At 39.2% G+C, this 26,310-nt stretch overlaps 1 protein-coding gene across 2 annotated transcripts in view; it reads left to right on the top strand.

Annotated features, from left to right (window-relative positions):
• Nucleotides 1–11,078: 11,078 nt before the first annotated feature.
• The window catches only part of LOC129730925 (gonadotropin-releasing hormone receptor), a 283,718-nt gene continuing 268,486 nt past the window's right edge, over nt 11,079–26,310 (top strand). For both annotated transcript variants that reach the window (XM_055690571.1, XM_055690572.1), the window contains exon 1: nt 11,079–11,804. The gene's annotated coding sequence lies outside the window, so the exon portion shown is untranslated. The remainder of the gene's footprint in view (nt 11,805–26,310) is intronic.

A 26,310-nucleotide genomic window follows, 5' to 3' on the forward strand; every position in this document is an offset into this window, starting at 1 on the left:
TTGTGCATTTTTGTATGGAAAAGCCCAAAAACATACATATCTAAAACATCACTCTACTCATCCATTTATGAATTGTCAAGTTTCAAAGTTTAACTAGCTTATAGTACAAGGTACAAGCTTTAAAAAGAGTATTTGATGATGTGCACCGGTTTGCCTCTTTCTCCCCTATACGCATTAAATCTGGGAAATAATTTAATGAAAAAATGCTCTAACTCAGTATAAAACGATTGTAGCAACATGCTGTTTTCGAAAGAAACCTGTGTTTTTATGTTGGTCATATTTGTCTAGAACATTATGTTCTTGAAAAAACAATATTTAAAAAGTTATGCTAGAAAAACTAAATTTGAGGGGGTTGACAGCGAAAATACTTTGTATTTCAGTAAATAGACGTCATAGAAATTTGATATCTTCCGCAAAGTTTCATATTTTGAAAAGTTCTACAACTTTGCTAAAGAATCTATTCATGTATATTCGCTGTATCAAAAGTTAGTTTTTTGATTTTTATGATAGTAGGCCATGATAACAAAATTTTCTTATCAACATTTCCGTTATATTTTTGTGAACAATTCTTTTGAACATTGTCTTTGGCTAACATCAACCGTTTAAGCACAAATAAATTAAGTTCGTCAAATTGCCTTTTCCGACCACTGTGCATTCTAGGGTAAAAAAAACTGACAAAAGTAACTTTCGCAGTAAGATATGTTCATCTTTCGAAGCATTTTATGTACGCCATCAGCAATTCACAGTTTTTCGAAATATTTCTACTGTCGCTTTTCTACAAAATTTAGCGAATTAGCGATTAGCGTCTCGAAGGCCAAAATTTTAGCGACGCTAACAGTTTCGCTAACCAGCTCAAAAATTAGCGAAATCGCTAAATCGCTAACTGAATTTTAGCGTCGCTAATTAGCGAATTAGCGAATTAGCGGAATGGTGCCCACCACTGCTCATAAGCTTTTGCACAGTGTGTTCTCCGACCATTTTTACCACTTTAAGCCAATCTTTTTTAAATTTTTCAACATTGTCCGCTGGTTTGACATATTTCCTTAGCTTTGCCTTGGACATATTTCCTTAGCTTTGCCTTGAATCCTTTCCCTTCGGTGATGTATAAAATTGTGGTCCTGGCAGAGTCTTATAGTCCAGTTTTATGTAGGTTTCGTCATCCATGATAACACACCCCATTTTTTCGGCCAGAAGTTAGTCATTAAGCTTCCGAGCTCTCGGTTTCAAAGATTCAGCTTGTTTTGGCTGCTTCTGCTTCCGACGGGTCTGCAGACCCATTCTTCCCTTGGCACGCATAACGTTACTCGCCGAGGTTCCAAGCTTTCTCGCCATATCTTGTACTGATACTGAAGGATGCCGCTTGTAGTATTCCTTAACCTTTTTGTCCATTGTGGGATCAACAGACCCGGGTTTTCTACCACGTCTTGGGGCATCAGTAAATGTGCACTCTTCACAATACTTCCGCAATGCGGTTTGAACTGCTCCGACACTTATACCTTCTTCTCTGGCTAATTTTCTTATAGAAAGACTACTCACGGTGCCCCATTTGTGCACAATTCGCTTTCTTTGCTCGGTCGAAAGGTCACGCATTTTCGAAATTTCGCACTAAATATTAGAAAAAATGACAGCATCTGTTTCTTTTGAATGTAAACAACAGGACGCAGCCAACGTTTGGTTGAATACTGCAAGTTATTTGAAATGACGGTTGATCGTAAGTGTATTTATAATTATCAGAACGGTCTATAATAAAGTCGTTATAAAGTATATTACATGGAACTTACTTAAAAGTTAGTTTCTTGTACTTTACTTTTGTTAGTTGTATTTTATACGAAAGCATTGTTCAGAGGAATTGTTAGGGCACACAAAATACACCTTTTTGCCAAAGGTCATATATCTTCAGGACTTTTTCTTACAAAGTCATATCATTTTTTTTTTGTAAGATTTGGACCACTGCGACCATTATATTGATCTTTTGTGGTATACCTTTTCTTTAGTCTAGGTACTCGTGGCAGACATATCACTATTGATGGAAGTGATCGTCGTTCTCATATCGCACCCTTTCTCCCAATTAGGCACTGAATTTCGAATGAAATGTATTTCCTCATTAGAATTCGCAGACCAGACCTCAAAAGGCTCCAAGTTCCTTTTCCAAAGGCTCTTATTCTGCGCTGTATTAGTTCACTGCAGTGGCAGAGCAAATGTTCTGCGGTTTCACATTAGAACCCGCAGAGACGACAAATTTCGTCATCTGACTGACCAATTTGTTTCAGGTGATGCTTACCTGGACAGTGTCCTGTGAACTGTCCAATTGTCCTTAGTCCCTTTTTATTTAAACTAAGCAATTGCCTGTTTTTCTTCACGCTTGGTTTTATAAAGCGTTTAGACTGGCGTAGCACTGTGGTCCAGAAATGAAAAAAGGTGGTCAAAAGTCATTTTCTCGTAAACGTTACATTTTAGAGCAATACTGTTTTCGGGAAAGTTTTGAAGCAAAATAAGACCCTGCTTTGGACTTTAACAGATCCGTGATGAATCCCCTTATAAGTGAGATAAAAAGAACATTTTCTTAAAATATCAATATTTTTCATCACCGTCTTAGGCAAAGTTTTCCAGAATAACATAACAAAAAACTTTGCTGAAGACACTAGGTAGCTATTTCTCAATCTTACTGAGCTATCTGATTATGTTCAATGATGTTTTTAAAAAAAAGTTTTTGCCTTCAAAATTCATATTTTATACCACTATACCTCTGATATTCTCACTGAACTTCTAGAACAACATCAGACCTTTGTTTTTTATATGTTACACTGACTTTATTTTACGACAATTGGGTTTCTATCAACTTTTCCTGCCAAAAAATTAACTTTTGACAAGTAATTTTCGATTTTCTGCCGTTTCCCAACACATCCCACGGCAAGATTACCACCAATTGAATTGTCCATGTGCTTTGCACACATGGCAGTTAAAATTTCTTGCAGAAATTTGCAGAAACTTATAAAATCATGGAACAAAACAACTGGAACGTAAGTTAATTATTGTCATGTTGGTCAATAGCGGATCTTTGTTGGAAAAACATAACAGGCTTTGCATTTCTACGTTTTGATGCAAATTTTGAAGTGTTATCAATGCATGTAAACAATAGCTAATTATTATTGTTGCTTACTAAAGACAAACTATATGAGCGGTGCACTTATTTGAAAAAATTTGAGCTGAAATTTGAATTTTCAAAAACCACGTGTTTATAAGCATCGATTATCCAGGTTTACAATTCTGCTTTCAAGGCGCTTGATGACACCCCACAGAACGGTTCTGGGCCAATGAAATCGGTACATGACCCCTGTCTAGCTCATAGAACAGCCTTACTTTTGGCGTTTATAGTTTTTCGATCAATCCACCTAACAGTTAGATAGAAAAAATATTTTTTCTAATTTTCAATATACCAGATAGCTTTCTTCAGCAAAGTTGTGGAAAATTTCAAAAGATTAACAATTGCTGAATACTGCGATGCCCTATCTGTACGTTGAACATGACAAAATAGAGTTTTTTGTAGAACACCCCTCTTTAAAATCAGTTATTTGTCTATAACTTTTTCTATGATTGTCAAAACAATAAATTTTATAAAGTTTTGAGAGAATCTCAGTTGAATGAATGAAATCTTAGAACATTTTGCATTGTTTTGACCATTACAGACAAAATTATAGACAAAAACCCAATTTCGAGGAGAGGTGTTTCACAAAAAACTCTATTTTGTCGTGTGCAACGTACAGATAGGACATCGCAATATTCAGCAATTGTTTTTCTTTTGAAATTCTCCACAACTCTGCTGAAGGAAGCTATCTGGTAAATTGAAAATTAGAAAAAAAAAATTTTTATCTAACTGTTAGGTGGATTGATCGAAAAACTAAAAACGCCAGAAGTGAGACCTTGTTCTATGAAACAATTTTGTACTACCTGGTGGAGTGCTAATAGATGCAGAATTGCATCTAAGACTTTTGACGGAGCACTTTTCATTACTCCTGTAAGGTTGATACAAATTTCGAATTCTTTTTATGTCCAAGGTTATCAAAGTTAGCAAAGGGGGTGGCAAAAAATAAATAACACCGAGATGAAAAAAAAGAAACATCTTTGATCAAAGTTTGTGTGCAAGTTATGACGTTTGTAACTTGCACTCAAATAAATGTTGCAAAATAACACTTTATTATTATTACTATTTATTTCGCTTGCTTTTTGGAGACATTCTCGCTGTCACTGGACTTGTTTGTTGCTAAATTAAGCATTTATGCTGTCGATAAACCAATAAAATGAACAAAACCGTTTGAGCTTTTTTTTCCCCTTCCAATATTAAAGATTTTTGAAGGGGGGGGGGGGGGGGACATAAAATGGAAATAAAATTTGTTACGGCCTAATTGCATTACAAATAAGCCTTTGCAACTTGCCAAGCTTGTTCTGCGTTGACCTTACTTTTGTTTTAGGCTACCACTCTAGCAAGGCATACGTTATTCTTGGTCTTATTTTTGCCTGGTACAACCAATAAATCATACTTGGCCTTACACCACCCCATGTTCTGCCAATAGCTTTGCTACATGCCCAGAGGGCACTTGTAGCTTTACCGATGACATATTCAATATGTGCATTCCTGCTGAGTTTCTGATCCAAAACCACTCCAAGGTGTTTGGTCTCAATGGAAAGCATAGGTGTGGTTTCACCCAATTTCAGGCTATCTATGTTCTCTTCTCTTCCGAGTGAAGGGAATAATGGTTGTTTTTGAGGGGTTAAAGGTCAGCTCCTCTCAAGTTTATATCATATTTAAGCTTATTTTTTCGATAACTTCAAGAACGTATAGGTTAAAAAGGGGCAAGTGGAATCATGATGTCAATACTTTTTCTTGAAGTTAAGCTGAAGTACTATAAACTCCTTAAGGTTTCATTTGTCCCAATTAACTCATATTAGAGTACGGCGAGCATATGTTACAGTAGGCTTTATATATCCAAAATACTAACTTTTTTGTGTTAAGAGATAGAGGAATGGTTTATTCGGCAAATTTTTAGAACGTACAAACATATGAATCTTTGCTGAACAAACGAAATTCCTATCTTTATTGGGTACAGAGTTACTTAAAAGTTAAAAGAAAAGTCCTGGATATGTGTGGCCTTCGGCAAAAACGTGTGTTTTGTATTCCCAAATGCTTCTTTAGAACAACATTTTCTTGTAAAATGTAGCTAACAAAAGTTAAGTTTGTCCGTTTTTGAATCAAGATCGAAGAAAAAGATATAGCTAAATATCTAGAGGCTATCGGCGAAAGGAGTTGCTGCGGAGTATACAGTGAGCCACGGGATGTGGTAGGCAGTGCAGGAAACCACTCGGCTTTCATGCTGAATGTATAAAAGTGGCCGGGAAGCTAAAGTTGCCGAAAAGAGGCTGCACCGCCGTAAGAAATATGAACACTATATCGCATCCTCGCGAAAGCGAAGAATACCTTCACCAGGCACTTTCGGAACTTGCAAGCTTTCGAAGAGCGTATAACGGAATCAGGAACCGAACCGTGCCAGTTCCTGTCATGTGTAATGACAGGGAGGAGAACCTGATTACCGATAAGTCGCAGGTGGCCAGGCGTTGGAAACAACACTTCGAAGTGTTACTAAATAATGAGAAGGATAGGAAAGTCGAGGGGAACAAAACAAGCTGTGGATTCGCCAATTCTGAACGAGGTGAAAAAAGCTTGCAGAAAGCTGAAGAAATACGGCTTACGGAAGCTACGGCTTACCGGCCGAGCTTTTGAAAGTCGGGAGTGGGCTCCTGTATAATACAGAGATTCTACCTACAAACTGGTTGGCAGACTCATATGCCACATCTACAAGATGCGACACAGACTCGACAGTAAAAACTATCGTGGCCAGGCCCGGATTCGACTCGAGAGCTCCCCCTAGTTCTAGGCCAACCAAAAAGCAACCAAAACCAAAACAAACGGACGGAAGGACAAACAGGAGCCTTTTTACGCTCGTCATCTTTTTTTCAGAAAGAAAGGCCCCACGAAAATATCTGTCCCGGGCCCCTCAACACCCAAATCCGGTCCTGCTCGAGGTACAACCTGAGTTCCGCATATAAAATTCTCTTCCGCTTCCTGTTCCATAGACTGAGGCCATTGCAGGTAGCCTTTTTGGTGATTGCGTTTAGTTTTCGAACGGGACGACCTACAAAGGATTAGATTTTCACCTTGAGATAGATCTTCAACAACTTTTAAGCGCCGTACAATTCAATGAAACGCAAGGAATGGTGGCAGGTTATGCGGAAACCTAACAAACTTATTGGGCTAAGCAAGGATGTAAATTATCATCCACGCTCATTTTTTCGCTAGCCGTTAGCTCATTTAAAAAGCACATTTTTGAACAACTTTGAATGACGAACTTGAAGTCCTCAAGTAGTAACGAGCAGGGTGGGGAAATGTACTGGTACGCTACAGTATTCACACGACAGCAGCAAGATTTTTGTAGTTACCACTGTGGAATGAAACACTACGCGACAGTAGCCGCTACCGAAGTTTCATACGATCTGCTTATCTCTTGCTTTTTGTCACGAATTCAATATGAACAACAATTCTCTCGCTCACTTCTCTTTATATTGTTGTCATTGTATAGACAATCTCTGGCTCGGGTGTTATTGACTGTAGCTGTCTGTGCTATTTATTGCATTTATTACAAATTGAAGTAAAATTAATTTACTTAGCATCGATTTTTATTTGGGTCCGAGGACGTTAATTGAATTTGTAAGATTCATGCTTTTATTGTCCAGCTTTTGCTTAAATATGCTCAATTTGGATGAGACTTTCGCTGCAGCGAACTAGGAATTTTCGAATGAAAAAGTTTAGAAGTTGGGATTCAAATCTTCTGGTACAAGTTTGATGATATTTTTCGGCAGTACACTGGGGTCGTTTTTTACGCGGGTTGTTTTTATGCGTTTTTTTAAACTGTATATTTTTACAATAACGCGGATTATTTTTACTCGATTCGGAAGAGTATTTGTACGCGTTATCAAATAAGTTCAGTATAAGCATATCTAATCTAATAGCGTAAAAAGCGACCCCAGTGTACATTTATAGAAATTATTTATTTTCCATCTTATTACTGTACTAAACTGTCGCATGATTGCTAATTATTGTCATTCACATAATGCGACAGTCGAGATATCGAAGCGGCCGGAGATCGGCACAAAAGAGAACCGTTGACCATCCGTGTTGGCTTCAAGTCACACGATTCTCTCAAATAGAGAAGCGTACAGCTCAACGCTGCTTTCGCAGTTTGCAAGAGAGGCAACAGTACTTTGCGATACGGTGTCATGCAAAAATGTCAACTGTTCGACACACTGGTGGAGTCTGTATAAAGAACTGATATCATATAATGACCTTTTTAACTGTGAAAAATTTCAGCGAATTCGATTTGCGAAGTTACCTGGACTGACTTCTACAAGAAACTCAACGCATCCTGCAGAGACTTTGTGCCGCGAGCCGCCGAAATAAGGAAGGGAGGATTCTGGTGGACAATTGTGAGGTGACCGAAAGGTGAAAGCAGCACTTCGATGAACACTCGAATGGCGTACAGCAACAGGATCAAGACGGCGTTGGAAATAACATCTATTAGAGATAGTCGAAGCTGAGAACGCTGGGCTTATCAAGATGGGTCCGGATCAAGGTTGTTAACACGATAGATTAGCGTCGATAATCGTCATCGCCGTTACCGATAACGTATGGTATCGTTATTGACGATGACGTTGGAGACGAAACATCACTAGGCAACAGGAAGAAACTTTTCCATATTTGTTTATGTTTCGCGTCTCATCAGGAAAATAAATGTCTCAGTTTTGATTGTTTTACCTTATGAGGCGCTTTTTGAAGCATGAATTCGAATAGAAAGGTATGTAGCATAGTCATATTTGCATTGAAAATGCATCTAAATGATATATCTAATGGAGCAAAAGATCGTATTGCAGTGGTTAGTAATAAACAAACGTTATTGATACGATACCGTCCAGTAGCTAAAGACTGCAACGCGCAAAAATTGGTCGACAAAAAAAAACGTTTCTTTCAGTCAAAATTCATAATACAAAAATCTTCCTATTTTTATTTTGGTAGTTCAACTCACATTTTAAAAGGAAAAAATGTTCGTTCATTACTTTGGTTTGCCAAATCCAAACTGCCGTGCCATCCGCTTAACCCCTTTCATTGAATTTTGTACAGTGGTCTTATCGACCTGATTCGTCGCCAAACGCCAGCTAGATTTATTGTGCTGCTCGTTTTTGATGGATTTATTAGTTTTTTTGATTTTTTGTTTGACCAAGTCTCAATTCTGTTCGATAGAGGTGAAATCTGGGCTATTAGGAGGGTTGTGGTCTAACGGTATCACAACCACGTTGTTCGCATCGTACCACTCGATCGCCTTTTTCCCAAGTCCGACCAGAACAGCACAGGCCTTTTATGTTGCTCTAGGAATGGTAGCAGTCGATTTTCCATGCACTCTTGGACGTAGATCTCTTAATTGACGGTTTCGTACTGATGGAAATGCCGCTTTTTAGACCACACGTACATATGGCCTACCAGACGAGGTATTTTTTCGGGAACTTAGATAGTTTGATGGTTTTGAAAATTTATGCCACCTTCCCTTTTCCTGGTACGGTATAAAATTCCTGTCCCGGAAGCTGCTTGAAATCAAACTTCACATAAGATTCGACACCCAAGGTCGAACTTTGTTAGCAGATTACAGCTTCCCGGACCACCGCTTTGCCGAGGTGTTTTGTTCGTTATCTGGGTTCGCCACCTTCACCATCTTAAACGTCGACAACCCGGCTCGTTTCTTGGCTCGCTACACATTAGTATGGGAGACAATGAGCTCGCCAGTGACGTATTTGATGGAGAGTTTAGGATTCCGCTTATAATTCGCTGCCACCTTCTTCATCGTCGCTTCCACGTCCGAATTACGTTTTTCGCCGTTTCTAGGCATCCTGGCGGTCGACAGACGATCCCCGAACAGTTTTAAAATATATGTTGCGGTCGATTTGGCCACATCCAGCAATTTTGCCAATATTGCGTGCGAGAACGTCGGATTCTTTTGCTGCGCGAGCAAAATTTTGACACGCTGTTCCTCTTGCTTGGACGCCATTTTGAAAACTGGAGAGCAACCGGTGAAAACTCATTTAAGCAACCATTGTATATACACGCAACTTTCAAATGCAACATTTCATGTTTTTTCAATGCATTTTTAACAGAAATACACAAATTTGAAGTCGACCAATTTTTGCGCGTTCCAGTCTTTATCGTCATTGATAATGACGATAATGTCTGAAGACGTAAGCGTCATCGTCGATAACGATAACAGACGGTATCGTTATCGACGTTTACGATAAATTATCGATTAACAACCTTGGTCCGGATAAGTTGGCCGAGTGCCGCCTGATCGACTGATTGTTAAAATTTGGGATAACGAACAGATGCCGGAGACATGAGAGGATGGGGTTATATGTCCTTTTACAAAAAGTCGAGAGCCATCTTCCGAAGGCTGTCGCCACTAGCAGGTGGATTCGTGGGAATTTACTAGGTTGGCTTCGTAGAAGGGTGGTCAACAACGGATGCGACAGATCCTCCAAAAGTGCCGTGAGTACAGAGTCCCTAAGCACCATCTGATCCCCGATTTGAAAGCCGCATATGATACAATTAACCAGAAAGAGCTATGGAAGATCACAGACGAGAACGGCTTTCCGGGAAGTTGACCCGACTGGTTAAGGCTACGATGGATGGAAACCAGTGCTATGTGAGGATTTTGGGTGGATTATTCGGTGCATTCGAATCCCGCAGGGGATTTCGGCAAGTTGGTGGTCTCTGTTGGCTACTGTTTAACGTTGCTTTAAGGGCTGTTAGCGACGAGCGGTGTTCAACATACGGGGCACGATTTTCAACCGATCCTGCCAATTTACCAGCTTTGTCGATGACGTAAACATTGAATATTGGAGGCGGTGACAGGAGAGTACATAAGACTAAAACGCGAGGCAAAGAAGGTTGGGCTGAAGATTATTGCGTCCAAAACGAAGTACATGCTGGCTGGCGGAATCGAGCACAACAGGACCCGCTCAGGTAGTACTGTGACGATTGACGACCATGAGCTCGAGGTAATCGACGATTTCGAACAACGACACCAGCTGTGAGATCAGGAGGCTTTTTATCTACGGAAGTTGTACGCCTGCCTACTATGGGCTTCACAAGCATTTGCGGTCGAACAGACTCAGTTCTCGCACAAATTGTATCCAGTACAAAAGTTTATAAGACCGGTTGTTCTCTACAGGTACGATACGTGGACATTTTTCGAGAAGGACTTGCGAACACTCGGTGTTTTTGAACGGGGGTGCTAAAAGCACCGTGCAGGAGAACGGTGTGTGGAGCGGATGATGAATCACGACCTGGAGCAACTCGCTGACGAACCCAGTATCTTGAATCTGGTCGAAGCCGGACGGATACGCTGGGCAGAACATGTTGCACGAATGCCGGACAACTACCCTGCAAAACTGGTGTTCGCAGAAAAGTTCGGCTGGATCACGGCGAAGAGGAGCGCAGCGAGTGAGGTGGTTAGACCAACGTGGATCAAGACCTGGCAAGCACTGGATGCCCGCGGGATTGGAGTAATGAGGCCATAAAACGAGTTTATTGGTGGGATTTGGTTCATTAGACTATATCTTAAGCAGGCATTAGACGAAGCAAATATTTGCTATTTTCAGTACGAATTAAAAATGATATGTTTCATGAGCTGTAGCTACCGCAAGCAAATACCAGCCGTTTGGCATCACTGTTTCCATGAACAATAATGAACCCCGATAAACCAAAACATATCTAAGCTGAGAGAAAAATTTTCCGCATTTTCCATGGCTGATCTCATCATTACAATACGTGCGAGCGGGAGCATCGCAGCTGAGAGAAAGCATAAACATGAACAGCGAAACTGAGCGCGCGGGATTGAAGGCATCGAATGAACTCCTGTTGGCTGGCAAAATCGCCAGCCAGCATGGCCCTACAAGTGGCAGTTTAGTAAACAGTTGGATGCCGGTACGATAGCATTGCCTTCCGCAAATAGCTCCGGAGTGGTTTCTGTTGACCGAGTCGCGTGTGGAATATCAACTGCCAGGTTAATTATTAATTTAAAAAATGGTTCGCAGCGAGTGCCAGTATATTGTGACGCCTGCGAGCATCCTGTTTCATTTTATCCCACCAGCACGTTAAGTGCGGCGAACCGTGATTAGTCTCGCCTGATGACATAACAACCCGCATGTTAATATCTTTCAATGGATTAAAGCCTCCGTGAAGCGTGAAGAGCGGGTGCGAAAAAGGAAGCAGCTTGGAAGTGTAATGTTCCTAAATCTTCTAGGTATGGTTATGGTTACGTGCTTCAATGGCGTTCAATATCAAGATCAGAGGAGCTGTGTGAAGGAGGTCGAATTAATTTCGTCCTATTAGCAGTGCAGTGACGAGAAAAGTTCTAGAGTCCGTTAAACTGCGGCCAAATTCGGGTGGAAAGTTCGTGCAAAGGTCAACCTGCCCAGCTGCTAAGTGATTCACAATAATGCAAAACCAGTGTCAGTGAGCCGATAGTCGGTTGAAATTAGTCTGTTAAATGTGTTATAATCAATGCTCAACACAGTGAGTACGTATGGCGAAATATCAAATAAGTGAAGTGTAATAAATAATGACTGTGTAACACACCATTGGATCACACTGAATGCTGATTGGAACGTGCATGAACGAAGCGTCCCTTGGATTGGAATCAAAATTGAAGGTGAGCCAACTGTCGAGACAGCCAAGAATAGAATTGTTGTGTTGAATTCGTAAAATGCACTGGCATTTTTATAATATCCAATAAATGAAGATAAATTATATTATTCTTTGGACTTATATATTATAGTTTGCTGGGTATAAAAACTAAACGTTACATAGTCGTGCGAACTGGTTGGGGATTAGGGGATCAAATCCACCGTCAGTTAAAAAGTTATGCTTTGATCATACGTCTTGGGAATCGACAAATAAATAAATTATTTGAGAGACAATAGATAATTTGAAGTTGATGAAAATGCCAAAAAATAACCCTGAGATTTGAAAAAAAAACGGTTGAGATAATGGTTTAGGAACTAAAAATACTGAAGTCGAATAAATTAAAAAAATAGTTTTGGTAGAACTCAACCACTTCCTCTAACTCACTTTCGGTCCGCTGGTTCACTACTTATTAGGATTGTGCGAAAATCCATCTTCTTAATTCGCAGCGGAAAAATGTAGATGCAACTCAACAGTAATTTGCTGTTTCGTGTTGCATCCTACAAAAAACTAAATAATAAAATTTCTGGTTGGCAGTCATGAGATACAGACAATCAAAACCTAATTGACCGTAGCAGTATCACTGTGAAGTTGATGAACAGATCCACCGTCTTCATAAGAAACGATATATATTGAATGAATTTTACTGATTTTATACGTGGTATTGACTTTTGATGAACATTGTTCAGGTACAGCGGATTCACGTCATTTCAGCGCAAACACCATATTTATATAGGTACATTACCATTGGGGCAGAGTTCGTGAAACGGATAAAAGAAAATAACTTAGCGTATACATCTACGTATTCAACTCAAATCAATTAAGTTATCCAATTTCCTGAAGATGGCAAACAGTTCAATTACATATCCGTGAGTTACTTTTTGTTTTTATCAGAACAACGGTTTCTTCAACCCTTAAACTTCTGCCGTTTATATGTAATACAAAGAAGTCTTATCTCATGAAACAGCAGTCATTTATTCAGTCTTATTCCCTCCCCTCAGAAGCAATGAAAATATTTAACCTTTTTCCGTGAGCTAAGACTTCTCATAAAGTAAACGAAGAAGAAACTAAATCGTTAAGGTTTCACTGCGAACCCACAAATGGAATCCACAATCACAATAACCAAACTTTGACAGAATAGGAATAAAAATAATGTTAGTGGTTTGATTATTATTTTGGTAGCATTCCCACAGTTTCTGATTAACACAGAGTCTAGCCAGAATCGAAGGTATAAATTCGCTTTACCCTTTGTCTGAAATGTGAAAAATTTCGGAACATTTCCTTGCCCAGCCAGATTCCCCTCAAGTCAGAAACGATAACAAAAGGTAACGTTGTACTAAAGGGGCCACGCAGGAAGATATCTCCTCTCTGATGGCAACCTGATAAATGACGGAGTCAACAAAGCGCCACTCAAGCATTCTTGCTTTCTATAAAAAATTAGGCTTTGAAAAGTTATTCTTGACAAACAATCACCTACAAAGAGACGAAAAGAAAAATCACAGGAGGGTTGTGTGCAAAGTCACGACCGCAAGGATGAAGTTGAATACTTTTACAAGAAAACCCGGCTGCTTGCGTGTCAGTCATTTTTAAATTTGTTGTTCAATTCAATATCGGATAAGATACCGATCACATCTTGGCGTTATCACTGACAGTGCGAATAAAGTATTCCTTGTGATAAAATAAACAATGAAAAGCTGATTTAACACTTAAAACTAGACGGCTCATGCGTTGTCAAAATGAGTCAACTTTTCATTGAATGCATTCACTAGTGCCCGCTTTCGCACATAGACTGCATTTCACTAAAAAGCCTCACTGCATCAGCTGCTATCGATGCTGAGATCCGCTGCAACTAGTGCACTGTCCATTGGCATGCCACAGATGTGGCCTACTGCTACTGCTGCTGCTAAGGGAAGACTGCTGTTGTCGCTGTCTAGAACTATTAAGAGCGGCTTCAAGTGATAGATTGGTTGATTGCTTTTGAAGGGACTTTAACCCGGCTTCGACTGAAACAGGCTCTTATATAGGGATGAAAAACCTATCGATAATAGTAGGAAATCATCGATAACTATCGATAGCCATTTCAGTCGATAATTCCCATCCTTAGGCCTCTGTCATAGTAGACGCGTGGGAGCTCTCTTTACGGCTGTTCATTTACCTACGGCAAGTTTCTCGCCCCATCGCTCGCGTTCGCGTTTACTATGACAGAGGCCTTACTCTTATACAAACAAATAGCAAATTTAAAATGGCAAGGTCTATGATTCTGTTGACCGTGCTTGGGAAGCAATCATATTAACGACTAATCAGATCAGTCAAATTTCGCGCTTCAACAAGGATTGACCATTCTCAATAATATAGTTGCTTGTCATGAAATGGACTAGATATTTTTTGAATTTTGATTATGCGAAAAATTAATTATGCTGATAATGAAAGCTTTTCGGATGTTGTGCTCATGAATGAAGGAAAAGATAATTCAGTACGTTCTGAGACACGGAGATGAAGCCAAATATATATGTTCCAAATTTTTTTAAAGTGTAAATTGATTTAAGATAAAATATTAACACTTCAATTAGGTTTTTTTTTCATCATGAAAAGGACAATTTGTTCTTTAATTCAATGCGCAGTGCGAATAAAGTATTCCTTGGGGGACAATAAACACTGAAAAGCTTTCCAGAACGTTCTTTTCATTGGATGCATTTGATAGTGTGCCTGTTATCGCAGCATTTCACTAGAATGCCACACTGCATCAGCTGGCCCTGATTATATAGATGCTGAGACCAACGTCAACCGCTGCGCTATCCCCGTTGCCACAGTAGTGGACGCTTCCGTTGCCATTGGTATCCGCTGCCCTGCATCACCTGGTCCTGCTATCGATGTTGAGACGCGCTCCGCTATCCATTGCCATACCACAGCTGTGGCTGTTGTCCGCTGCACTGCTACTGTATCCACTGCTGCTACTAAGGGAGGACTGCTGTTGTTGCAGTCTAGAATTATAATGAGCGGATTCGGCTGAAACAGGCTCTTATATAGGCCAAATAGCACATTTCAAATGGCAAGGTCTATGATTCTGTCGACCGTGCTTGGGAAGCAATCATATAACGACCAATCAGAGGCCGAAGTATTCGTTTTGACAAGGCTTGACTATTTTAAATAGTACAATAATTTGAAAAATAAAATTACAATAATCTGCATTTGGGAAAAATCTTAGAAGATTTTCCAATCTATTGCTGCAAGAACGAAGAAAATCCATCGAATACTAACCGATTTATTAGCATTTGAAATTGGACATATTTTTCACTTTTTTCGGTTTTCGATTTTCATTTCACATCCCTATGTAGCCGAACTTCCTGAGAGAAGTATTCTACTTCAAAAAAAAAGCCGATTGATTGGCGTCTTGAGACCGAACATGTTGAGCTGCTACTTAAAGCTAAACATAACCCTATGCACGAAGGGTGGGGATATTTTGGGGTTCATCCACCTTTGGAATTTTTTGACACTTCAAAGGTGCTGGAACAATTTTCTACATTTAATGTTGTAGTAGTAGGACAATTTATTCTCGCCCACCAGGTTCTTCACCCCCTTCACATTGTTACGATAGGGGTGGGAAAGTGAAACCTTCTTCTCACTCCTGGCTCCTGAAGGAGTGTGAGCAGCAGCCAAGGATGGCAAAAATAGCATCATTCAACTCTTTGGGGATCATATCTACAAGCATTTTTAATGGGCTTCCGATCCCAGAAAACCACTGCTTTAGAAAATTGCACATTCCTACGCACGCAGGAGATTATCTAAAGCAAAGAAATATTCGACGGTAATTTTTGAAGATTATATCTAAGCATTGCCTGATTCGTTCAGTTCAAAATATAGTGAATATTTCACAAAAGAACCATAAATTATTGAACTTACACGATCGCAAAGACTTTTTTCAGAGTCGTTTGCATGTTTATTTTCTTCGGTAAGCAATCTCAAGTTTATTTGGTATTATAATTCCGAATTACCGTTCATTCTTTTTGATCTCACGATTCTATTGAATGCAAATGAACTTGGATACAAAAGATGTTTTTTGTGCACATTACATTCATTTGACACGGCTCAAACAGTATTGTTTTTGAAATATTCAATCTAAACAATCAGGGTTAAAAACATGCAATCAGTAAAGTTTCTTTAAACACTTGCACGCAAGTGAGAATGGTTGTAAACAATATGTTGAAGCGAAGAACACATTAACAACAAACGAGATGATTGGGTAAAATTTCCAGCATTTTTCACAGATAGACACATTTTGTAGATCCATGAGTTATTTTCTTAAAGGACGTATGCATTTTGGTGTAGAGTTATATATCATTTGAAACATTTTAACTCTTTTCTTGAAACAGTTCGCCCAGCTGTTTTGTTGTCAAACAATGAATTGCATAATATTAATCATACATTGCAAAGAACTTGTGGTTTTTGCTGGAGAACTACGGACAAATTAAGAAAAACGTGTATTTTCCCAAATATTAAAAAAATTTTGATAAAAAAAGATCCTTAAAAATATAGAAAAAAAAACTATTTTTTTATTGAAATTTACTGTTTATTTTCGCTCATTTCAAGATGGCTTGACAAAGTATTTTTTTTTAATTCTTTTAGCACCAATATTTAGTGGTTAATTTGTGGTTTCGAAATCCAATTTGTGGTAATTTGTGGTTGAGTAATTTCTGAGAAATTTTCAGAAAACTGAGTCAAGCCATCTCTGAAAATGATTTAGCTTGAATGACTCGGACAACGATGATATATACATCAATCGAAAGCTCTTAATTTGTGGTTCACGAAAATGTAGTTTTTGTAGGCATAGTTCATATTAAAATAATTAAAAAACTATTATTTAAGTTATTAAACATTGTTTACCTCTTGTAGTCAACACCGATCGTACGCGGCGTTGGATGAGCATAGTACTGGCACCTGCCGATGTTAGTGCTAGTGGGTTATCTGGAACATATCGACAGTCGTTCATATACACTAAGGTCGTTTTTTACGCGGGGGATGCGTTCCAAATTTGTGAGGGTCCGTGTAAAAAACGACTTTTTTGAGTTGCAAATATAACAAAGAAAACCGTCCTAAAACGTTAAAACCTCGTTTGAATATGATAGTGGCCAATCTAGAGACCAAAATTCAATATTTTTAATTTTGAGTATTTACACCAAAAATTGTGATTTTTTTTTTAAACTGATATATGATCACTCGTGGCCTAAAACGGAAAACGTGATTGAAATGAGGTTGATATCTTGTACCGTTTTTGAGTAATGAAGGAAAGCAATCCGCGTAAAAAAAAACCGCGTAAAAAGCGACCATACTGTATACGACATACAGTTGTCGCTGCCGTTTTTGAGTAATGGAGAAAAGCAATCCGCGTAAAAAAAAACCGCGTAAAAAGCGACCATACTGTATACGACATACAGTTGTCGCTGCCGTTGAAAGCTTTTTTGTTTTATTATTCAGAGGGTAGTTGTAGTAGCATATTCCTGAGACGAGAAAATATCGAATTTTAATTCTAGTCAGGACTCACACCTTTGGGCATTTACCATGCGTTTCAACCGTTCCCTAGAGTTCTAAGGCCCATTCCCGATCTTCAGGCATCATTCCGGTTTCTAAAATACCCAACAGTCGAATACAGTTGCGTAGTTGGTTACCAAAATATTATTATATTCATCGAAACAAAAAATTTTTCTTTATTATTATCAGGCTGTAATTCATTCCAAGAGTTAAAACGTATGTGCTAATAGATTTTAACATATAATAGATTTTGTATGAGAAAGACCAGATCACATCCCTAGGTGTAATAATTTAGGTTTTTTTATTTCCAAACAATCGGTAAACGGCAAAACTACATTTCCGGAAATGATTCGACCGAAGATCGAGAAAATTACGCTCGCATGTCTACGTAAAACTTCACTTATTTTGAGGAAATTTACGTAAAACACACGGAATTGATGCTAATGATCAACATTTGCATTTCGCAGCAAATCTGCACATATATTATCCCTGCTGTTTACATACTGTTTCACCTAGAAATACTCAGAGGAAGAGATTCGCGGTGAAAAAAAATCGCCAATTCGGCAACTGGGTTTCATATGTCAGAGGTGCCAGATCTCTTCACAAAGCGCAATGTTGACTAACATTCGACTTGTATAATCGGTGGTGACGGTGAAAGTCCTTAAGAATAGTGAAGTGCTTCGCAAAAACTGTTAAGGTGATATATTTTATGCTTATGTTTAATTTTATACACCTTCACTTATTTTGTTACCTATACACAAGGTTTGTTGAACTCCGGGTAAAAATCACTCATTCATTGGCAATAGAACAAAAAATCGTATAGAAATGAACACGTTCTTTTTTGTACCTGATTGCAATACCTCTCAATGTGGTGTTACCTTTCTTATTCGTTTGGCTCCAATTTTGACGGTTCGTTTGGCTCACCGCATATCTCTCCCTCTGAGTATCTCTAGTTTCACCATACTCATCGCTACACGAAAGCTTTCTGAGAAAAAATCATCTTGATGGTCTACCAGCGCCGCGTATGGTCGGTGTTGACTACAAGAGGTAAACAATGTTCAAAAATTTAAATAATAGTTTTTTAATTATTTTATTATGAAGTATGCCTACAAAAACTACATTTTCGTGAACCACAAATTAAGAGCTTTCGATTGATGTATATATCATCGTTGTCCGATTCATTTGAAGCGAAATCATTTTCAGAGATGGCTTGACTCATTTTTCTGAAAATTTCTCAGAAATTACTCAACCACAAATTACCACAAATTGGATTTCGAAACCACAAATCAACCACTAAATATTGGTACTAAAAGAATTTAAAAAAAAAAAACTTTGTCAAGCCATCTTGAAATGAGCTTTATTTTCAATTTTTATTAATCAAAAAAAACTGCGTGACTTTTCATGAGGCATCAATAATTTACCTGCGTGAGGTATCAATAAAACTGCGTGACTTTTTATGAGGCATCAATAAATTACTTCATTCTTAGACAGTTTCTCCATTCAACCAACGGTTCTGAGCTACAATACTTTGAATAAAACTTACGCCAAAATGCATACGCTATTTTAGAAAATAACTCATGGGTCTTAAAAATCTCGCCATCTGTGAGAGATGCTCAGTTTGCTAAGCTAAAAACGTGTGCGAAATTTCATTCAAATCAAAAATGGTAGTTTAAATTTTTGAGTATTTTCAGTTCTCTAACATACACAATTTGCCCAACAACATCGTTTATGAACTCTAGCATTGCAAACCCCCGTTTTTTTCTCAAGACCATCTTTTTAAAAAACAATAAATCGGATATTCACGGAAAAGTAACCGAAAACAGTTCCAGCCTAACCTACGCAAAGCATAAAATAGAAACTGTATCGTTATACGGCATCAAACCAAGCTGCAGTTCTCAAGAACTGGTGTAACATATGTTACACACAGTGCTTTGGCTGTATAGTAATGAAACGAAAACCAAGCCTTTTGATGAACCCGAGCATGTTACTTGCCTTGACAATTAAGTTGTTATGGTGCTCAAGGGTTAATTCGAAATCAAATATAGTTCCTTAATTTCTGACTTGATTAAATCTAGTGAGGGACAAGAGAACGCTGGTGGGCCTTTTCGTAACATACGAGCAAAATAAACTGCCAAAGTGCCAATATTGTAAGAATTTGCAGCATTAAAGCATCAGCTGGTCACACATGAAAACACAAAAGATATTATGGGTATTCATGTCGAGCTCGTTAACAAATACCCAGCCGTAAAAATACTCACCTCCATTGACGAGTAAAGGAAGATACACAGTTTTCGGCTGGGTATTCGTATACGAGCTCGATGTGAAGACCCCTATTGTCTGAATGGTGTGCAGTTATGAGGTGTGCTGTTCCGGTTCTTTTGTTTTAGTTATTTACCTATTCAGAAACTACGGAAACTTGAAACTAACTGTGGTGTGGTGAATTTGTTTCACCTAAAATCTTCTGGCGATTACCATAGATATCAAACCAGTTCGAAAACTTATTGTGGGGCAAAAGTACACAGAAACCGCGGGTCAAAACATTTCAAGAAATCTAATCTGAATCGTATCAGGATAAGGAAGCAGAGAGAAGGTATTTAAAAGTGTGACAGTTAGCGGCTAAAAAGAATTAGTGCAAAATTAGCAAAAAAAAAACTTTAAAGGTTGTAAAAAAGAAGTTCTTATGCTACAAAAAAAAAACTAAAAACCCTGGTAATGTGTTCCAATGCTGAAAGGTTCATATATCTACCAAACCGACTTTTATAATAGTTTTATTTTTGCAAATAGTTCTGTTGAGAAAACAATTAGTTGCTTATTTTACCCCTCGCTACTCTATTTCTACCTTATATTGCGCATTTCAAGAAGGAGATTGACACGCATTTCATGCATCAATTTCTAGCAAGCTTTCTGTACACCGTTCACTGTGGAAGGCTTCGATGTGAGATGAAATAAACAGTTTCACATCTTTTACATAAATTAAAGTGTTTAAATGGTGCAGTAAAGGACACAGATGAGAGACGTCCAATTCACCCCAAGACAATTAGCTGGTAAAGTGTATAGTATTTTCTGGGATTCGCATGGCATAATTTAGGTTTGGTCATCAGACCGGCTTCCATCTCGGTGGTTGGTAAATATTGTAGGTCGATGTTAAAGATCTCTGGTGAACGCATGTTTTGTATCGATGTGCTTGGACCTCCTTTCCAGATGATCGGATATCATCGTCTCGCTATACAATTGATTGTCCTCGAAAAATGACGGTTGGATAAACTGGGTCCTCGTTGATGTCCTTCAGACGTTTTCGCATCCATAGCTGCTCCTGGCATCCCTGTGACAAAGCGCCACTAACTCGGCTTCTGTCGAAGAAAGAGCAACGCAGGGGCAGGGACCCCCTTCTTACCAGACCGCCACAGTCCACAAAGCCCTCCATAGCTTCGTTTCCGGAGCCTAGATGCGGAGGAAACTCGTTGGTTGCCTCAGCAACTGTTTTGTTTCTGTCCAGTTCCGTTTTGTTGGTTTGGATACCTTTTCCCCAGAAGTGATGTGCTAAGGCAGATATCTGGCCGGGTGTTGACCTTGACGTACAGCAAACTACCAACCAAGCTTCGGTACGATTCGTTGGTAGGTAGTTCTTCCTCCTCCTTTCGCTGGACCTAGGTAGCATTGAATCTTGGACGGCTTGGCATTTTCGTGTCCAAACCGCATCAAGATCTTGTCGGTCTGATTCAACTCATAGTGACCGTCTTGCTTTTCAATCCTAACTCCAAGAAACAGTCGCAGCTCTAGCAAGCTTGAGAATTTGAGCTGCTTCGCCAGTTTTCATCCTGCTTCTACTTGAAGGTCCATTTGTATCCTACGGTATTTCTTTCAGGTGGTAGAGACACTATCTCTCACGTTGCAACTGCAGTTCTTCCCTTATCGCGTTTTGCCAAGCTGCTGCTTCCGAGAACTGGAATGCCTCGAAACAGTTTCTTCGCTCGTTGGTGCTGTTGCTGGTGATACCGGTGACTTCTTCGTATCGTTGTGGATGGATTCCCTTGGTGGAACTCCTCGACGGCGTGGCCCATTTGGTGGTTCGATGTTCACAACGGTTTGGTCATCGTCTTCTTGACTATATTGCTCGGCATAATCGTCATTGTTGGCACCCGAATCGACTCCAACAATGGGATTGTCGCTTTCATCGCCGTCGTCATTTTTCTCTTCTTCATCCGCGTTGTTGACTTCAGATTGGAGTAGAATTCAACAGTGTTCTTCTCCTGAGCGCTTTCGACAGGCTCTTCAAGCCAGGTTTGCTACCATTCCATAATTCATATGACGTGACTGAAACAGATCTTGACAGTAATATATTTTGTAGATATACAGCCGTGTTCAATGATTCCGCCCCATAGCACTAGTTCAGTTCTGAATCGAATAGTAGACACCGGCTTACCTCGACCAGGTACCGATTTCGCCCATTTCTGCTGTGAACTGCCGCTGTGTACTGCACCTCAATGCCCTCTCGACGGAAGAACGATCGTAGCCTTCCTCTGCTGTACTCTCTTCCTTGATCAAAGCGTACCACTTTTGGTTTACGAGCGAACTGGAATTCGGTCACTGATGATACCTCACTGGATCGCACAGGTCCGTATGCGCCAGGTCCAATAGCGCCTTGGTACTAGATTTAGATTCCTTGGGAAAGGGTCTACGAAATTTCTTACCTCTCAGCTTTTACTCTTACGGCGATACTCGCAAGCTGCTTTCACTCCGCACTCGTGAATCTGCCATCCGGTGACTAAAACGTTCCTCTTAGTTCGGGAGATCGCGTTCAGATCTTCTCACTGACCAGTAAGTCGACTTCTTCCGGTTAACTCAGGTAGAAGAGGCTGCCGTTTTATCACCACGCAGCACTTGGCAACCGTTGATGTCTAAATTAACAGTTGCATTATTTTCGCATCAGCGCCAGAATGGACAAAAGGTTCATCGCCAGCGTTGATGTGTAGAGCGCCTTGCTCAAAGTCGTTTCGGTTTGCGTACCATGGTCGTTGTAGCACTGGATCACACCTAGGCCTTCACCTTCGTCAGCTCGCTTTTTTCGTCGGCAAGCGTGACGTGTTGTACCTCGTTTTCGATTTTTTCGATTCGTGAATTATTGTCAATACGCAACGGTTTGGCTACGTGTTACTCAGTCATTGATCCACGACTTGCAAATGAAAGTGAATTGGAATTTAGCTCTTTCTTCGACAATGATAATGATAGGTTTCCCGGATTTCCGACCTTGATGATTTCTTCTTACCCTATCCGATTTTCATCACCGAATCCATAGATAAGAGTTTATAAGAGTTTTCCCTTGACATGTTTCAAGGTCAGATCCTCATCCCACTGCACCATATTCCACCATGTCCTTTCCTTTCGAATAACGTTTGTGGCAGATTCGCTTCAATAACGAGACATTTGACGTGAGGCTCACCTTTTGATGATGGTCTTGGAGCGCTTCCCAGGTTTCTTTCGCGGTCATCGACGGATGAATCAGCGCATGTTGATTGGCTTCGATTAGCATCCCGATAATCGCCCTTGGCTTGGTATCTCCAGTGTTTTAAACTGCAGCTTCAGCCTCGGGGATCGGTTTCCTCTTGCGTCATGAGAAGTGTCACCTTGAAGCACAGTTTGAAATATTCAGCTTTTGTATATTGAATCAGCTTTCATCCATCTTCTAGAAAAATCATAGTGAATTTTTCAGTCTTGCAGAAAACTCTCCATGCTAGTCCGTAACCTGTGGTACTAGCAACAGTGGGACTGAGGTGAAAGTCAAGTGGTTTGAACGGTTGCTGGCTATCGAATGAAAACTTTATTCTCTCTTGTTCTTGTTTGTCTTGTTATTTTGCCATTGATTGTCTAAATACAACATAACAATATTCAATAATTTACTATCTTGAGCATGGTAAAACAATCAATAAACCTTATTTTTGTACATTACTGGATCGACTGGACGTTGAAATCAATGTGAAATTGCCGCATATGGTGAAGAAAAAAGTGCTTTTCCACCAAGACAACGCTTCCGCTTATTTTATTAGTAGGCTAGTCCAGAGACTTTTCAGCCTATGTAAAAATTGGCCTCGTTGAAAACACATTTTGGATCATAAAATTTACTTCTATTTCACCCTACTCCAATAAAATTTTCCCCATAGAGTAGGATATCATGTAACTCAACTTTGACAAAACAGACAAACGACAGTGAGGTTAACATCGAGAGGAAAGTTGAAATATCATAAAGACATTGAATCAATTTCGATAACACATTATTGTAATATTTTGCACAAGCTTTTTCCGAGTTTTTGTTTTTCTCATGCTTTGAATCTTTTTATATTCTATCTTCTAATCATATAAAAATGCAGCTCTGTCTGTCTGATCCCGATTGGCTCTAACACTACTGCACCGATCAGCGTGAAATGTTGTATAGAGAGGGTTTAGAAGCCGGGAAAGGTTACTAAGATAGTTCGATAGTTCGACTTCTTCTGGAAGGGAGGGGTCCCATACAAATGAAACACAAATTTCTGCGCATCTCGAAAACTAACCAAGTAAATTGGAACCAAATTTAGCATGTGAATTTTTTTGGGGGTAACAAATATGTCCATATAGGTTCGACAACCCTTCCTCTTCTGGAAGGGAGGGGTTCCATACAAATTAAACACAAATTTCTGCACATCTCGAGATCTAACCAAGTAAATGGAACTAAATTTGACAGGTAAATGTTTATAGGGGTAACATATATGTCCATAATAGTTTGACATACCTCCTTCTCCTGGAAAGGATGGGTTTCCCTCAGAAGAAGCACAAATTTTCGCATATCTCAAGAGATAGTCAAATAAATGGAACCAAATTTGGCATGTGGAGGTTTTTGGGAGCAAAAAATATTTGCATGATGGTTCGGCACCCCTCCAACTTCTGGATGGTTCTTATACAAATCAAACAAAAATTGCTATGGTGGTTTGACGCTCTTCCGTACTCTGGAAGGGGAGGGAGGTCTTCCATACAAATATAGCAGATATTTCAACCAAGTTTTCCGGTTTCTGGGTTGATGCACAGGAGCCAAAACTCGACTCCAGACCCCATTTTTAAATTTAAGGTGGTAACTTCCGGTTTTAGGGACCAGAATGACGCCCAGAGGCCAGAAAATGTCTCCAAATGCCAATTTAAAATCCAATATGGCGACTTCCGGTTCTTGAAAAACAGCCTAAAGTAAGTAAATACCACCCCATATGAGTATTTCCGGAGCCAAGATGATGCGAGGAGCTAAAAATTAACCTCAGACACCATTCTGAAATGTAAGATGGCAACTTCTGGGAAACAGCCGAAGAAAACGACCGAATACTACTAAATATGGATACCTACGTAATCGAGATGATGCATAGAAACCAGGCATTGACCCTGGACACCATTTTGAATTCAAAGATGACCACTTTCTGTTTCTAAAAAAACAAACAAAATAACTGAATACCACCCAATATGGGTCATTCGGGAATCAGATTGATGCCAGCAAAATAACTGAAAATGACCGAATATTTTTAGAACAGAGGTGATGTACGTACAGAAACCAGAAGTCGAGGGTATTGTCATTCCAATAAAACCAATCATATCAAACGATTAACTTTCGACCTTGATTACATCCTATGGCTGATTCGTCGTGCATTTGCAGAATATAAGCACATCGCAAGGAATCTATGAATTTGGAATGCTTGAAATTATTTAATTAAACCCAAAAGTGGGCCGGACGAAGTTAGCCGGGTCAGCTAGTACTCATATGTTTTGACAATAGGGCTTCTATAACTCCGTCGGGAAGAGCACAGCAGTCCAAGCTGGAAGGCAAGAGTTCGATTCCCGATACAGTCACCTGTCTTTTCGGTTTCAGTCGGCCTGCCTTAGGAGCATAAGCGTAATTGATAACTGTGGAAATGCTGTTCAGCGAGCGTTTATAAAGCCAACAAGAAGCCTAAATTTCCAAACTGGGTACAGTAATTAAAGTCACTGTTTTACAAAATTAATAATGATTTTAAGGCAAGATCAAGAAAATTCAGTTCAGAGCATCACTACCAGTTTTTACACTACTTAAAATGCCGATACATAAATATTAGGGTGGGAAATCGTTATATGGAAAAAACGAAACTTGATACCAGATAGTCAGAATCAAGTTTATTTATTCTATTTGGGGCCTCGAACAATCCTGAATTATTGGAAGTCGATTGGTTTTGTCTCCGCTTGGCGCATTGCATTTTAAATTTATATGGAAATTTGTATGGAAAAACCAACTTTTTTTACGTTTTCCATTCTAAAGAGCTCAAAATGGATCAAACCATAGGTTTCATGACTTCAAATGGTAGGTTTTTTGATGCCTAACAACTTAGCCGAAGACACTTGGTTCTGGAAAATCGATCATTTTCCCCACCCTAATAAATATTTTCAAGAGTTATGCGCATTAGGGCAGGGATTTCGTATAAAAGACATGCAGAGAAATGTTGTCTACGTTCACCAAACTTCAATTTGACTTTCAAACCAATACAAATTATACCCTAGACGATATTTTTGGGTGGCCCATGATAGTAGCAAAACCGAATTTTGTGACCAGCATAATGAGTCAATATTTAGCAGCGTATAAAAACACTAAAAATATGAAACTCAGAGCGGATATTTCATAATTCAATAAAAACGTACCAATTATTTATAGTTCCATTCATTTTATTGATTTAAACGATGTTTTTCGCGAGTTCTAGCATTATTTTCCACGACTGACTTTTTGCTATTGTGGTGAAAACAACAACAAATTATCAGTTGATGGGAGTCTTCCGACATTTATTGGAAAACTTGAGAGTTTAGCGCATTAGCGGTTTCGCAAAAAAGGCATATAGAAAAATGTTGTTCACGTCCATTAAACTTAAATTTTACTATTAAAAGTTATTGACATACGTAAAAAGTAGAACAAA

This window comes from Wyeomyia smithii, chromosome 3, assembly GCF_029784165.1.
Source record: "Wyeomyia smithii strain HCP4-BCI-WySm-NY-G18 chromosome 3, ASM2978416v1, whole genome shotgun sequence".
Lineage (NCBI taxonomy): Eukaryota > Metazoa > Arthropoda > Insecta > Diptera > Culicidae > Wyeomyia > Wyeomyia smithii.